The sequence below is a fragment of the Pteropus medius genome, unplaced genomic scaffold (genome assembly GCF_902729225.1).
Source record: "Pteropus medius unplaced genomic scaffold, Ma_sr-lr_union100, whole genome shotgun sequence".
Lineage (NCBI taxonomy): Eukaryota > Metazoa > Chordata > Mammalia > Chiroptera > Pteropodidae > Pteropus > Pteropus medius.
Window position 1 is genome coordinate 578,051 of NW_024355206.1, and position 13,964 is coordinate 592,014.

General features: G+C 40.6%; 1 long non-coding RNA gene across 2 annotated transcripts in view; it reads left to right on the plus strand.

The window, feature by feature from the left end:
* The window catches only part of LOC120599383 (uncharacterized), a 33,527-nt gene extending 19,981 nt beyond the window's left edge, over window positions 1-13,546 (plus strand). The window contains exons 1-3 of one of the 2 annotated variants that reach the window (XR_005651890.1): window positions 13-62; window positions 10,593-10,679; window positions 11,416-13,546. This is a non-coding gene — a long non-coding RNA (uncharacterized LOC120599383). Of the gene's footprint in view, window positions 1-12; window positions 63-10,592; window positions 10,680-11,415 lie in introns of those variants that run through there. The other variant, XR_005651889.1, reaches the window with a different exon arrangement.
* The last annotated feature ends 418 nt before the right edge of the window (window positions 13,547-13,964 follow it).

A 13,964-nucleotide genomic window follows, 5' to 3' on the forward strand; every position in this document is an offset into this window, starting at 1 on the left:
TTTTTTTTTTTTCCTCATTCAATATAAAGACATAAGGGCTCTACTGCTGTCAAATTTTTTTGGTAAAGAGGCTTTCTTTACTCATCTGAATTGGAAACCTATATGTTTTTAAAGTATGTTTTTATTAAGTGGGAAAATTCATAAAAAATGGCTGGGCCAGACAATAATAATAGTTCATAAGTTAGACCTGAAATTTACCATTTCAAACATAAATTCAAAAACTAGTAATTCAAAATTAACTCGAGTATTTTCTACGTACAAATAGCTGCTATAATGAAAACTACCTTTCTTTCTCACTCCATATCATGTAGTAGATCTAAGACCCTCCTCAGGAATAGGGATGGACATGTGTATGCTGTCAGTGAGGTCATTCTGTCGCCCTAACCAAAGTCATCGCTTCAGGGATGGTCACATTGCCATAGATGGGCTAATAAGAATCCCACATTTTTTCTGGAATTAATGAGGAAGAGGTGTTTTTATACTGACTTACTAAGTAGGCGAAATACAAGCTATAGTGGCTCCAGGCCACCACAGCCTGCCTGAGAAGGAAGCCAATATAGAAGAAAACAGATAGACAGTGATTTTGTTAGAGTGTTTGGATCCAGCTATACCTGAATGTGCTCCTATGCTATGCAGTTAAGTGAGCTTATAAATCTCTTTGTTTAAATCTGTGAATTGGGTCTCTGCCCCTTGCAACTTAAAGAGTCCTGACCAGTACACAGTTCAGAGAAATAGGGCAGCTTTCACGTCATGTTCAGTTACTACCAACCACAGAAGGTAGTGTGAAATGATACTCATGAGAGCTGGACATTTCAAAGCCACACCCATATCCTGGGTGTGACAGCCATGCGCACAGCTGATGCCGACTTAGCTCCTAGGAAGGCCCACCCTATAGCTGAAGGTCATATAACACACATTAGGTAAAAATACCACATATATTCTTCTTAGAGGAAATAACCATGAGCAAAATATGGTTATGAGTCAGCAACTGACTATAATTAGGGGCTTTTCCCCCAGTAATATCTGAGTTAAGGCAGAGAGCATAGGCACAGCCCAGCAGTTGGTTAAAGAAGTAACCACTTTTTACTTGATGCTACCCATGACTCAATTGCTGAAGAACAGGCCCCTGCAAGTCAGGGGAAAAGTGTCCTCGGAGAATTTAATACCGCAGTAGTTGGAAATGCCCTCCTTTCTATCAGAGTCCAACAGTTCTACCTTAGTTCTCCCATGTTGGGCTCAACATAACTCAAGGACCCACTTACTCTAGGAATTCCCACTCTATGGGACTTTAGGTCCATTTTTATTTCAAAAATTTTGTTACAAGATATTTAATATAGAGGGGAGAGTGCATAAAACATATATGTACAGTTTAAACCACAATATACCCACCACCTATGTTAAGAAATACACATTATTTTAAAGGCCACCGTAGGCTCCTCCCCAGTTGCATCCTGCTCCCCCTCTGGCCCTGGAGGATGAATCACTCTCCTGACTTTACTGCTAGGCATTCTTTTGCATTTAAAAAAAAATACTAATTATAGTACTAACGTTAGTATCCCTAGAGAATATATTATTTCATTTCTAAAAACTCAGTAATAAGCATACCCCTGGCCATGGTGGAAAGAGGCAGCATTGCCTCTTTCAGATAAAGACTCCCAAGCAAGAGAAAGAGGAGCAGAGTCTCTGAGTCACACAGTGTGGCTTCGACTCTCACTCCTGCTGCTGAAGACTATAGGGCCATCATGTTGGTGAGTGCTCGGAAACATAGAGCTTGCCATATCTGGAGCATCAGACAGGGCTGCAGTGTAGGCCAGTCACAGGACGTTCAGCATTCTAAATGGACCATTGAGTATTTTCTGCTTCAAAACCCATGATTTATTACTAGTTGTCAGGAGTGAGTATAAAGAAAAATCTGTGGGGTGAAATGAATGTCCTCAGCACACCTAAACAGCAGAGCATCTAGGCATTTCATCAGTACGTGGTCAACACAAACCAAGTTAAGAAGATAGTGGGAAATTCAGACATACTGTTCCCAAGTTGAAAGAAAAATAAACGGCTGGGAGCAATTCGCTGATGGCAGCACGCAACCTGTCTCTCAAGCTCACTCCTCCAGCCTGTACATTTGGCCACTGCACGAGCACAGTTCTCACTCAGACATCTTCATCCATCTTCCATGGGACTCCTCATCTTTTCTAACTAGATTCCCTATTCTTGTGTCCCACGTCTGTCTTGGTTCGTTCCTTCCTTTCGGGTAGAGAACATCCTACTTGAGATGAGCTTCTGGAGAAAGGTTGCATGAGACATAAAGGTTTTGAGATTGTATGTGCCTGAAAATGCAGCTTTTCAACTCTCAAACTTAAATGATAGTTTGAGTATAGACCTCTACAATGAAAATGATTTTCTCTTGGAATTTGGAAGGCACTGCTCTATCATTGTCTTGCTTTTAATGTTACTATTGAAAAGTCCAAAGCCATTTTTGTCCCTAATCCTTCTTATTGGTATTTTACTTATTTTTTTCTTTTAGAAGCTTGTAGAAACTTCTATTTGTTACCAACGTTTTGAAATTTCACAATGTATATTTTATTGTAAGTCTGTTTTTATCCATTTTGCTGTACATTCAACTGACCTTTCCAGAATGGCAACTTATAGTCCTTCAATTCAGGGAAATTTTCTTAAATTATTTCTTTGATAATTTCCTCCCCTTTGTTTTCTCTGTCCTCTGTTTCCAGAAACTTAAGTTATACAGATATTAGATCTCCTGAACTAATCCTTTAATTTTCTTATATTTTATTCATTTCCATTTCTATATTTTTTTTACTCTGCTTTCTGGATGATTTCCTTTTCCTCTGTTGAGTTCATAATGTCCAGAGGCACATTTTTGTCTGCTGAATGTTACTTTTTTATAGACTCTTTTCAAAGACAGTATGTTTCTCAGTCACAGTATGTTCCCCTTTTAATAAGAGGTTCTTTTTTTTACTATTTTTTTCCTCCCTGTCTTGACTCTGTATGTTCTAAGTTGCTTTGTTTATTTCCTTTTTTTTTTTTTCCATCTCAACTTATCAAGATAGAAACTTTTCCCATACATGCAGTGCTTTTTGGCCATCTACTTATAATAACCGGAAGAGAAGAAAAGCTGACTGGGAGCTCTGAGCATATGGGGAACTTTGTTGACTTTGAACTTCACCATAGAATGTTGTGTATGGTGCCTTTGGGGGTAAAACACTGATGTTAACATACTAGGTCTTTCCTCTTGGGCTGGTTAATTTCTCAAAGAAGAGGCTTCCGATCTCCCGCCTAGAGGTGGGGGCCCTGGTGACAGTGGTCTGGGAGCCAGCTGGAGGAGCAGGCAAGAGGTGCCTTCATTCTGAATTTAGTGTACATATGGTCACTTAATCTCTCTGTTTTTGGTACAGTGTTGACATAGAATAGTGTTCACACCAACAAATATGTCTGAAGTACCCTGTCCAGAGGCCCTCTGTTGTATCCCTTCAGAGACTAAACCTCCAGGTCTCTGCCAGAGTATATAAAGGACAATCATGAGTTACAGGACAACATGGCTTTACTGTTTAGAGTTTATTGAGTTCAGATTTTTCAATTGCTTTTCTATTGATTGAGTTAATTTTTATACACTGACTGCTGAAAAGCTCCATAAAAATTCTGAAGTACAGTTGATATGAGTGTTTAAATTCAGATATTCTGCAAATCCCCGCTGCAGAACCACTCCTACAAAATTTGTGAGAAACGTATGCAAACACCTTTTTCAGTTGGGGCGGAAGGGCTAGAGAGTCCTTGGCTGTGAGTAGGAAAAAAGAAACTCCCAGGTTAAACATTGTCTTGAAAAACCCCATCACTCAAATTTATTTTATCTGTAGTTGCATCTTGTGTCTTCTGATATCAGAAGTCCCCCGTGATTAATAAACAAAGGTCCACTGCTTACTTTTTAGGGACTTTTCTGGCTAAATATCCCATCCTCACGTAGACGTGGTTAAGATGTTTGTATACATCATCTCATTTGTTCCTCATAAAAGTTGCCCTGTGAATTAGGAAAGCTGTATAGTAGTAGTAGTAGTAGTAGTAGTAGTAGTAGTAGTAGTAGTTGTAGTTGTTGTAGTAGTAGTAGTATTGTTATTATTACTCTTTCACACTAGTGAAAATGTAGACTCAGAAAGGTTACACAACTTGTCAAAGATCAGATTACTTGCAACAAGAAAGGCCAGTGTTAAAACCCAGATATTCTGCCCCCACAGGTGCCACTGTCCACTATACCACACTGATTTAAATAAATTAGCAGTCTCCTTGAAACATATCCATTTAAATTTTCACAGACCAATTTTAAGAAAGAGACAACTTATCATCAACTTCGAACAAAGGGTGAGATTTTTACCTCACAATTTGTGCCTTTGCTGCTAAACAGAAAATATAAATGGTTCACTTCAAAGACCTGGAACTCTTGCCCTTGAACTCTAACGTTGAAGCTACCATATGATATGGTGACTGAGTTAATAAGATGCACAGTGAGAACTTATCTTATAGTCAGTTGTATGACTTCATGGCCAAACAGGTACCCAAACTATTTTCACTTTCCTCTATGCCTTAGTCAGCCTAGCTTTGCCCTTATGTCTGACTTCTTTGTTTCAACTAAGCATAGTCAGCACCAGAAACACGTCACAACTGTGCTGTCCTTTGAGTTTTACATAATTACAAAGAATAGTATTGAGGAAAGACACTCATTTTTTAGAGCTTCCAAACCCCTGGCTCCTTGTTTGTCTGGATTACATTGAACATCTGACATATGCTTAGAAACATCTAGTGAACAGAGCATGTCCCAAAAATTATGTGTAAATTACACTTTGGAATTTGGACTGTATTTCTCCATTGGGAAATTGTATTGTGCTTTTTAAAGGCATGACTAAATGAAGGAATAAATGGATAATTAAGTTCCCAGGTCAGCACTCAAAAGCTTGTTAGGCTTGTTTTTAACCCACAATATACCTAAAGTATAATGGTAATGTTAGTATTTCAGATACTTTTGGTTCTGAGCACTAAGTGTTATTTTTATAGGGAGACACATTCTCCAAGCGGAAATACTTCTGATGCCTAAACAAAATAAGGAAGAACGAGCGACTAAACATTTCACCTTTTTGTGTGAAGCTTTGTACTAAATATAATATGTATTTATTGAGTTCTTACAGTGTGCTCAGGTAGGTGTAGAAAAAAGCATGCAGCATGGCTCTTGACCTCTAACAAGTTACAGTGATGACTCATAATCAGTTTCTTGGGGAAGGAAGTATGCCACAAGTGAAATTCTCAAATAAATAAAGCTAATTCCTCAAAATACTCAAACTTATTTGACATGTATATTTTATCTTTAAAAATCTTTCTGAAATCTATATCATCCTATGACTTTAAACAGAACATAAATTATTTTTAAAAATATTAAATTTTACTTGATGATTCTAGGTCGACATTACAGATACCTACTTTTAAGAATATTACGTAATGACCACAATACTTATTGACAAGCATGTGGCTTATTGAAAGATCTAAGTCCGGTCTAAATATTTGGGGGGTGTTTTCCATTTTTTTATCCATTTCCATTTCTTTATTAATCATCACCTTATTTTTGTCTTCATTGGTCCAATTTCACCTCTTCTAATTTGCTGTTTCTTCTCTCTTATGAATTAGAAAATTCATATTTTGTAAGAAGCAGGACAAAAAGAAGACAGCTCTGAGTGAAGGCCTGAGTTTCTTGCCTATAAATCAAGTGAGCTTTAGGGTCTGGTCTTCATCATTTCATTTCTGACAAGCTCCCAGGCGATGCTGATGCTGCTGGTCTGGGAACCACACTTTGAAAACTCATTTGGGCTTCCCTGATGAGTCATCTCTACAAATAAAGATACTTCTTTCTTCTCCAAATTATTCTCTCTATGGGGGCCAGTTTGAAGGCTTCCAAATAAACTTTTACTTCAAGAGGATGATTGGCCCAGTCCTCCCAGGTCTTTCTGTCCTCCTTCTGGACAAGCCCTTTCAGAACCCCACTTTCATCTTGTGAAAATTTCTAAACATTCAGTATAGGATCATATTCCATGGCCTTAAATTTGTATCACCTATTTATTGGAATAGATAAAGAATGTATAGACACACATGTATTATTGAGCATTCCCGATAAGCCAAGAATTATTTAGGTACTTTCATTTATCTCCTTTAATCCTCACACCCACCTTATGAGCTAAGAATAGATAGCCCATATTCCAAGCTGAGGAAACTAAGACTCAGGGAGATTAAATAACCCACTCTTTCAAGGTCATATTTAGTAAATGGCATAGTTGGGATTCCAACTCAAATCTTCGGACCCCAAAACCAACATGCTTTTCCTTATACCACAGCTACTGCCCTATTGAGAACAAACTAAATGTTGAAATGCAAGGTAAGATGCCAATTTATATTTTTAAACAAGACAAACCATACCATAATGGTCCCTCTACCCCAGACCCCACACCCATGGCAAACAGTGTTCTTTCCTGCTGCATGTGGAATCCTTAGAGTCCTTTTCAACCTAGTGTCTATAGTAGCCAGAACTAATCAGTTAGAACAGGCACAGAGTACAAACCCGTATGCCTTAGCTTCACTTATTTGGAAATTTCATTTTGTGGCATCCCACTTAGAAACATTCCACTTAGAAAGTGGAAAATAAGGTGCAATTTGAAAAGACAAACAGATAATGTTGGGGAAGATAGACATTCAGTAGAACTGACAGATTATACTTTATCCTAGATCACTGGTTCTCAACCAGGGGCAAATTCAGCCCCCAAGTTGATATCTGGGAATGCCTGGAGACATTTTTCATTGTCACAACTGGGGTGATAACTAATGGGTAGAATCCAGGGATGCTGCTAATCATCCTACAAGGCACTGGACACTCACTCTCCCCCCTCACCCTGCCACCTCACCCTGCAGCAAACAACTATCCAGCCCCAAATATCAATAGTATCGCAGTTGAGAACCCCTGCCCTCTATCAAAGCACAGCGTCTGGAGGCAGCAGATCAGAGCTCCTTGCAGATGCCTGCTGCTACTTTCACGTTAGTAAAATAAAGTTGAGGGAATTGAAACCACGGGTTTAGGATCTGTTTCTGGTTCTCACTCATGTATTGGTGAGGCCACACTGGTTTCAGGACCCTTTTGTTTCCTTCCTGGCCAGATGACCTGAAGAAACCTAAGATGCTACCCTCGAATCCTGTATCAAGATGACTTTTGGCTTTGCTCTTGCAGTTTCTCTCCACTCACGACAACAGTAAAGGATATTTAAATGAAAAGGGAAAGTGAAAGGATGAAAGGAAGAGTAGGCCAGAATCATCAAGGAAAACACCTCCACAGCCAAACTGCTTCTCAGTGTGTACACGCCAACAATGGCACTGTGAGTGCTCTCACAATCTTTTTGTTCCTATTTGTCAACAACCTTATTATTCTTTGCGGGGTGGCCGAATTGGCACCACCTGGCATCTCCTTAGAAATGTAGAATCTCAGCCCTTTCCAGACCTCCTGACTCAAAATCCTCATCTTAAAAAGATCCCCAAGTGATTTGTATGCACATTCGTGTTTGAGAAGTACTGCTCTAGGGTTTCTGAGAGGCAAAATAAAACTGCAAAGTGAACAGCTGCAAAACAGATGCAAAGTGAATCACGTGGTGTAACATACAACTTTTCCTGGGGATTTATGACCCTCTGTGGACGGTAGCTTGTAATATAGAAAACAGAAATTTGGAGGAATAAGTGCAAAAAGCTAATACCATGTTATATCCCTTTAATTGTCCTAAAGGGACCCACCTCGGGTTAGAGGAAATGTAGTGCCTACCTCCTAAAACAGTTCATGTGTCTAAGGGGTGCTCGAGTGTGTGCTTGGTTTTTTGTCAATAGCGAACAAAGGTAGTTTCTACTGATCTTCCATGAAATTAGAGAAATTGATTTGATCAGTATTTCCAACACAGCATTTCACAATACCAAAATTTTCTAACAAAAAAAAGTCAATGTTATGTTTTTAAATAACCTATAAAGTGGGTTAAGGTGAATAGATCAAGTTCAATTTCAGGTCCATTATCAACTTACCCAAATTGGCTTTGCTTCAGAAACCGTGCAAAGAAACTGTGCAAAGAAAAGCCTCAAAGAATGTAGCAATCAGTGCTGCAAACTGCTGCCTGAAGTGTCATTTGTGCAGCAGGCAGCCTCGGATAACTGGGGTGGGAAGGGGACAGAGCTGGGGCAAGATTGTGGAACTGAGAGGAGCCGGAAGAAGGAGTGGGAGAAGTTCTGGGCTCACCAGGGACCCTGCCGCAAACCCCATGAGGGGCAGATCCAGCCTGACTCACACTTGCCTAAAGGACAGGCCACACCTCTGCCTGGCGAAGGTTTTCAAAGGACAACAACCACGCAGTCCGGAGCATCTTTCCCATGGCTTCAGAGCTGTGGCCTAGTTTAAGATGAACAATCCCCGAGGGTGAAGACTCAGGAGAGCAGACCTAGTAGGGGCCACTAGAGGCCGCACGTGGTCCCTTCACTGAGGCACCGAGGGCCTGAGCAGCTCAGCAGCTGGCTTTGTTCAGCCCCCAGCACAGTGCGTTCTTTCATAATGTCCGAACGACTCAGGACAGGTCGACAGGAGGTCAAACACCGGTCTCAAAGTCAGAGCACCCCATAGCTCTAAATCACAGAGGGAGTGCGGGGTGCTGGGTGGTCCCTTAGAGCCTCTTCTCTGTCTCTCAGTTACCTTCCCAGGCCTCCCCTGGACAGAAGATTCGGTTTGCTGATGACAGGTATCTATCCCCTTACTGCACTAGGATTCTGAAGCCCCGAGAACTGATTTGGAGGAAAAATGAACTTGAATGCCACCCATTGCTCAGAGCTCAGTCAAGCAGATTCCTTCACAGCGAGGGCACCTGAGTCTGGGGACTGCCCCCCAGGAGGATGGGCAGGAGTTGACACTGCAAAAAGAGCTAATTTGGAAGAAATCAACCCCGGGGGTGGGGCGGGGGTGGGGAGTGAAGCAGAGGTTTCTAGAGAGTGAAGCAGAGGTTTCTAGAGGCTGCCCAGCATAACAGAGAAGTGTTCAGAGGCAACTGAACTCTATAGGTCGCTGGTCATTTTTAACTGTGGAGTGAGGACTCAGCTAAAGTCTTGACAAGGCAAACAGAAGAAAGTTGCTTCTAAAATGTTTCTTGATAACTTCTGAGCCAATGAATCACAATCTTTCCCAGGGCAGAGACCCTGGCACTGTCACAGGGAAGAGAAACTGCCCAACATATCTAAGCACCCCTCCGGGTACTGCGCTTAGGACTGTCTGTGTTCTGCTGTCCAGTGATCTAACAGGCCAGTAGAGCACTGGCCCCATTTCCCCAATGTGGAAACTGAGACTGGAAGATGTTTGTCATTTTTCAGGGTCAGCTGGTAACAAAGTGGCAGAGCTAAGATGCTGCTTTCTTTGATTTATTTATAAAGAGATTATACAGTCACATGTTTCAAAAACTATAAAACATAGAAAGGTATAGATTTTAAGTCTCTTGTCCCCACTGACCCCCAAATATACACTTCCTTTCTTCTCTTATCTCTTTTGTCACATACACAGGTAACCATCATCATTTGTTCCTTATTGTAAACTTTTAGCATTTCTTTATGCATATACCAGTTTATAATATATGTTCTTGTTTTTTCTCCATTTTTACACAAAACATGCTATACTATACATACTGCTCTGTGCCTTGCTTTTTTCACTTAACAGGATGTCTTGTAGCTCTTTCCATATCAGCTCATTGAGAGCTGCTTCGTTCTTTTCTTTTTATAACTATACTGTATTCCATCGTATGGGCATAATTCAATTAACCAGTCCTCTGTTGTTGGATATCGATCGGGTAGTTTCCAATCTTTTGTTACTGTAAACAATGTTACAGTGAATAGCTTTGGACTTACATCATTTCGCACATGCCAGGGCCTGGGGCCCACGTCTCTATGTTCCCTTTACTCCAAAGCTGACACGGGACTGGTTATGTTCATCAGCCCTGGTAGATAAATACCCGGATCTCTGTCGTCCCTTCATCCCCTAATCTTCCTATTTTCCTTTGCTAGTTATGAAGCTTAATGCGTATTTGAAACAGCTACAGACACTCTGTACAGAGAGTACTTGCCGTTTTATCTCTTTCTGTGGTTGCTTCACTTCATTCTTTAAATACCAAGTGTGACTAACTAGGCTGTACTGCAGATAAAATCTGCAGATGTTGTTCTGCATAAACTTGGAATTCCTGCTACCAGTTGGATCACACTGTTTTATACATGTGCCAGGGAAGTTCAAACCCTGGCATACCATAGCCTACACCAGGCTGGGATCCCAACTTAGAATGGAGGAAGATCAGCTAGAGCAGCCTGGGCCCGTGGGAGCCAGCCTCTTATCTCCATTTCTGGCTGTTGACCTAAAGGAACATTAAATGAATGGAGGCGACACATCGGGCAGACCCAACGAAGTCTACCTTCTGGGGAAGATAAAATGCATCACCCAAGCTTTCATCCTTGTCATCTGTGGTCAATTTGTCATCTCTTTTTATACTTAGATTTTCAGATTCGTCTTTGAAGATGTCTTTTTATCTCTCAAAACAAGATTCGGCAATCAGAACAGTACTTGGGGAAAAAAAGTGAAGGTGGGTTATTTTTTAGGCATGTGATTTTATTTATTTGTTTGTTTGTTTGTTTATCTATTTATTTTAGGCATGTGATTTTAAATGACAAAAGGCCCAGGTGCTCTTGCCCTAAAGGAGATTCAGACACATACCAGATATTTTCAATGTAGAGAAAGAGATAAACCCAAAGTGAAAGGAGCTGTGATACCTAGAGAAGGAAGCCCAGGGTCTCATCTAGCTCAGTAAGGCGGGGTAGAGAGGTGGGGCAAGCAGTTCAGCAAAGCTTCTTCACGGAAGTAATGCTGAAGCCAGCCCTGAGGGTAGCAGGAGGTGCGCAGGCAGAGAAGACAAAATGAGAAAACGGCATAGACAAAGGCCCAGACAGGGAAATAGCTAGGACCCAAAAGGAACTTAATTTTAACACTTGAAAAATTGAATAGCAAGCTAGTAGCCCACGTGGAGCAAGTTTTAAAGGGGAAACTGAAGTAAATTTGAATTCGATCCCACAGGCCTTGAATATTAGCCATTCTTATTCTTACTTTAATTAGTTAGGTCTTCAATAATAAGCTCACCCCCATCCTCTTCACCAGATTCAGGCAGATAGAGTTCGGGCAAGCCTTTCTCAACTGCCTCCTCCTGTCTCTTATCTCTGACCCGTGGCAGTTTTCTGTTAATCACAAGGGAGGCCTGCATTTTGCCTTTTTAAAACCGCCAGGAGCATTCTGAAGTCAAACAATTTCTGTATCTTTCCTTCCAGCTGTTGACTGTGAAATGACAAGTCAACAGCCTTCTGGAAACCCATGTGACAGCTCTTTTTCACTAAGAATGGAGACACTGGAAAGCTTACAAAGCCGAAATCACTCTGTGAACTTAAAGTACCAGTGTTATCATCAGAATAATGATCGCCTGGTACCTCCAGGTATGAGTTGATCTGCCAGATGTGGTTGGGAAACAAATGCATCAGAGATTCTCTTCTTAGGAGGTTTTTTACAGATGGTCTTCCAATAATAATAATGACAGTAACAGTAGTTAACATTTATAGAAAATTTACTATGTTCCAGATACTGTTCTAAGCACCTTGAAACTTGTTCCTTCAAGGTTTTATCTCCTTTATTCCTCAGACTTCTTTCGGAAAGCCTGACACACTGCCTAGTTAAGATTTAAGGGTCCTTGGGTTCAAATCCCAGCTCTGCCACCTACTATTTTTGTAATGTCTCTGAACCTCAGTTTTCTCACCTATAAAGTGAGCATAATAATACTTTCCTCCCAGAAGTAAGTGAAACAATAGAAATCAAACACGTGGCACCTAAGTTCACAACACATGCTAGTTTCATTCCCCCACGTAGCTATTTTTATTTAAAACGCTTCTATTTTCAAATAATTGAAGACAGAAGACCTATAAAGGGTGTTTCTAACAAAGATATAAAGTAATCATATCACATCATTTCTCCAAATTGCAGAAGGAAAATCTATGGACAGTGTTTCTACTCCTGGGGTCTACATCTCTTAAACAAGCCTCTGAATATGAGGAAAGAATATGAGAGCAAGCCCCAATGCCAGCTAAGGACATATTTCCTAATCTAGACTCTATCCACTCAGGGCTTCTTGCCTCACCCCTACTCCCATGAAATCATCAGAAAAGGAAAGAAACACTTCAGCTCTGAGACCCTGTTCAATTTTAGCTCTAGGTGTTAGGGTCACGGGGAAGTGGCAGGTTTTTGAAATGCTGACACACTGACACTTAAGCACATGGCTGGCTCCTGTTATAGCTCAGAGAAAGTATATAAAAAACTTGGCCCTTGGTGAGATTTCCAAAACTGAAACAATGGCCAGCATGATGTAAGTGGTGAGGCTTGGGCATGGAAAGACTGGGGTTTGAATCTCAGCTTCACACTTCTCAGCCATGTGACCTTGGGAATGGATGAATAATATATTGTCACTTTATACTCCATCCTTTTGCTCACCTGTGAAGTGAAGATAACAGCATTCCTTTCCCAGCATTGTAATGCTACTCAGCAAATGCCCACTCCCTTCTCCTTTGTGGCTTACTCCCCGTGAGTCTACAGAGACTCCCAGCTCAATGCTGAACACCTAGTAAATTGTTGGAAGTCTACTTCCATAGACTGTGGTGAGTTTTGTTTGTTTGTTTCTTTATTTGTTTGTTTTAAGGAATCTATGTTGGAATTACTTCCAGGCTCTGCTGCCTGTGTCTGGCCACATGGAAGGAACAGCTCCTACTTACACAATTTTACTTCTGGCATCTATCATGAATGGTCACCCCATCATGCTCTTTGCTTCCAACTTCCTTTTTGTTTCCAGCAGTGACAGGCTTTCATCTCTTTGGAAAATGCCTCCATCTCCAACTGGGACTGCCCTACTTCCTCTAGTGCCTATGTCTGGGACTGTCAGTCTCTGTCTATTTCCTATTCCTCCGCCTTTGCTTTCTCTTGCATTTCCTGAGGCATTTCCTCCTCCTTTCAATGACTATCTGGATTTCTCATTTGCTTTATGTTGTTTTTCCTTTGCTGCCTCCTGGGGACCAACGTTGAAACCCCACTCCCTCCTTTTTTCCATTGCTCATCCTGTTATTTCTGTTCCCTTGTCCCTTCTCTCAAAGTAATACAAGAAGGGAGTACTTTGACTCTACCTCACAATCATTTAGCTGGAGGCACTAAGATTATGAAATATACAACAAATAGACCTGCAACAAATTTGTGTTTTATACAAAATGACACACAAATGTAAACACAATAAGAATGATGAAATTAGTATTAGAAACCAATAAAATTACATCTTGATAGAAATAACAAGTGTTGGTGAAGATGTGGAGAAAAGGGAACCCTTGTGCACTGTTGGCGGGAATGTAAATTAGTACAGCCACTAGGGAAAACCGTATGGAAGTTCTTCAAAAAATAAAACTAGAACTACCATATAAACCAGCAATTCCACTTCTGGATATTTATCCAAAGAAAACAAAAACATTAATTCAAAAGGATTTGTGCACCACCATGTTCACTGCAGCATTGTTTACAATAGCCAAGATATGGAAACAACCTCAGTGTCCATTGATAGCTGAGTAGATAAAGAAAATTTGAATACTATTCAGCCACAAAAAAGAATGAACTCTTGCCATTTGCAGCAACATGGATGGATGGACCTAGAGGGCATCATGCTAAGTGAAATAAGTCAGACAGAGAAAGACAAAGACTATGATCTCACTTATACGTAGAATCTAAAAACAAAACAAAACGGAAAAACAAAACAACTAAGCTCATAGATACAGAGAACGGAAAAAGTGGTGGTTGC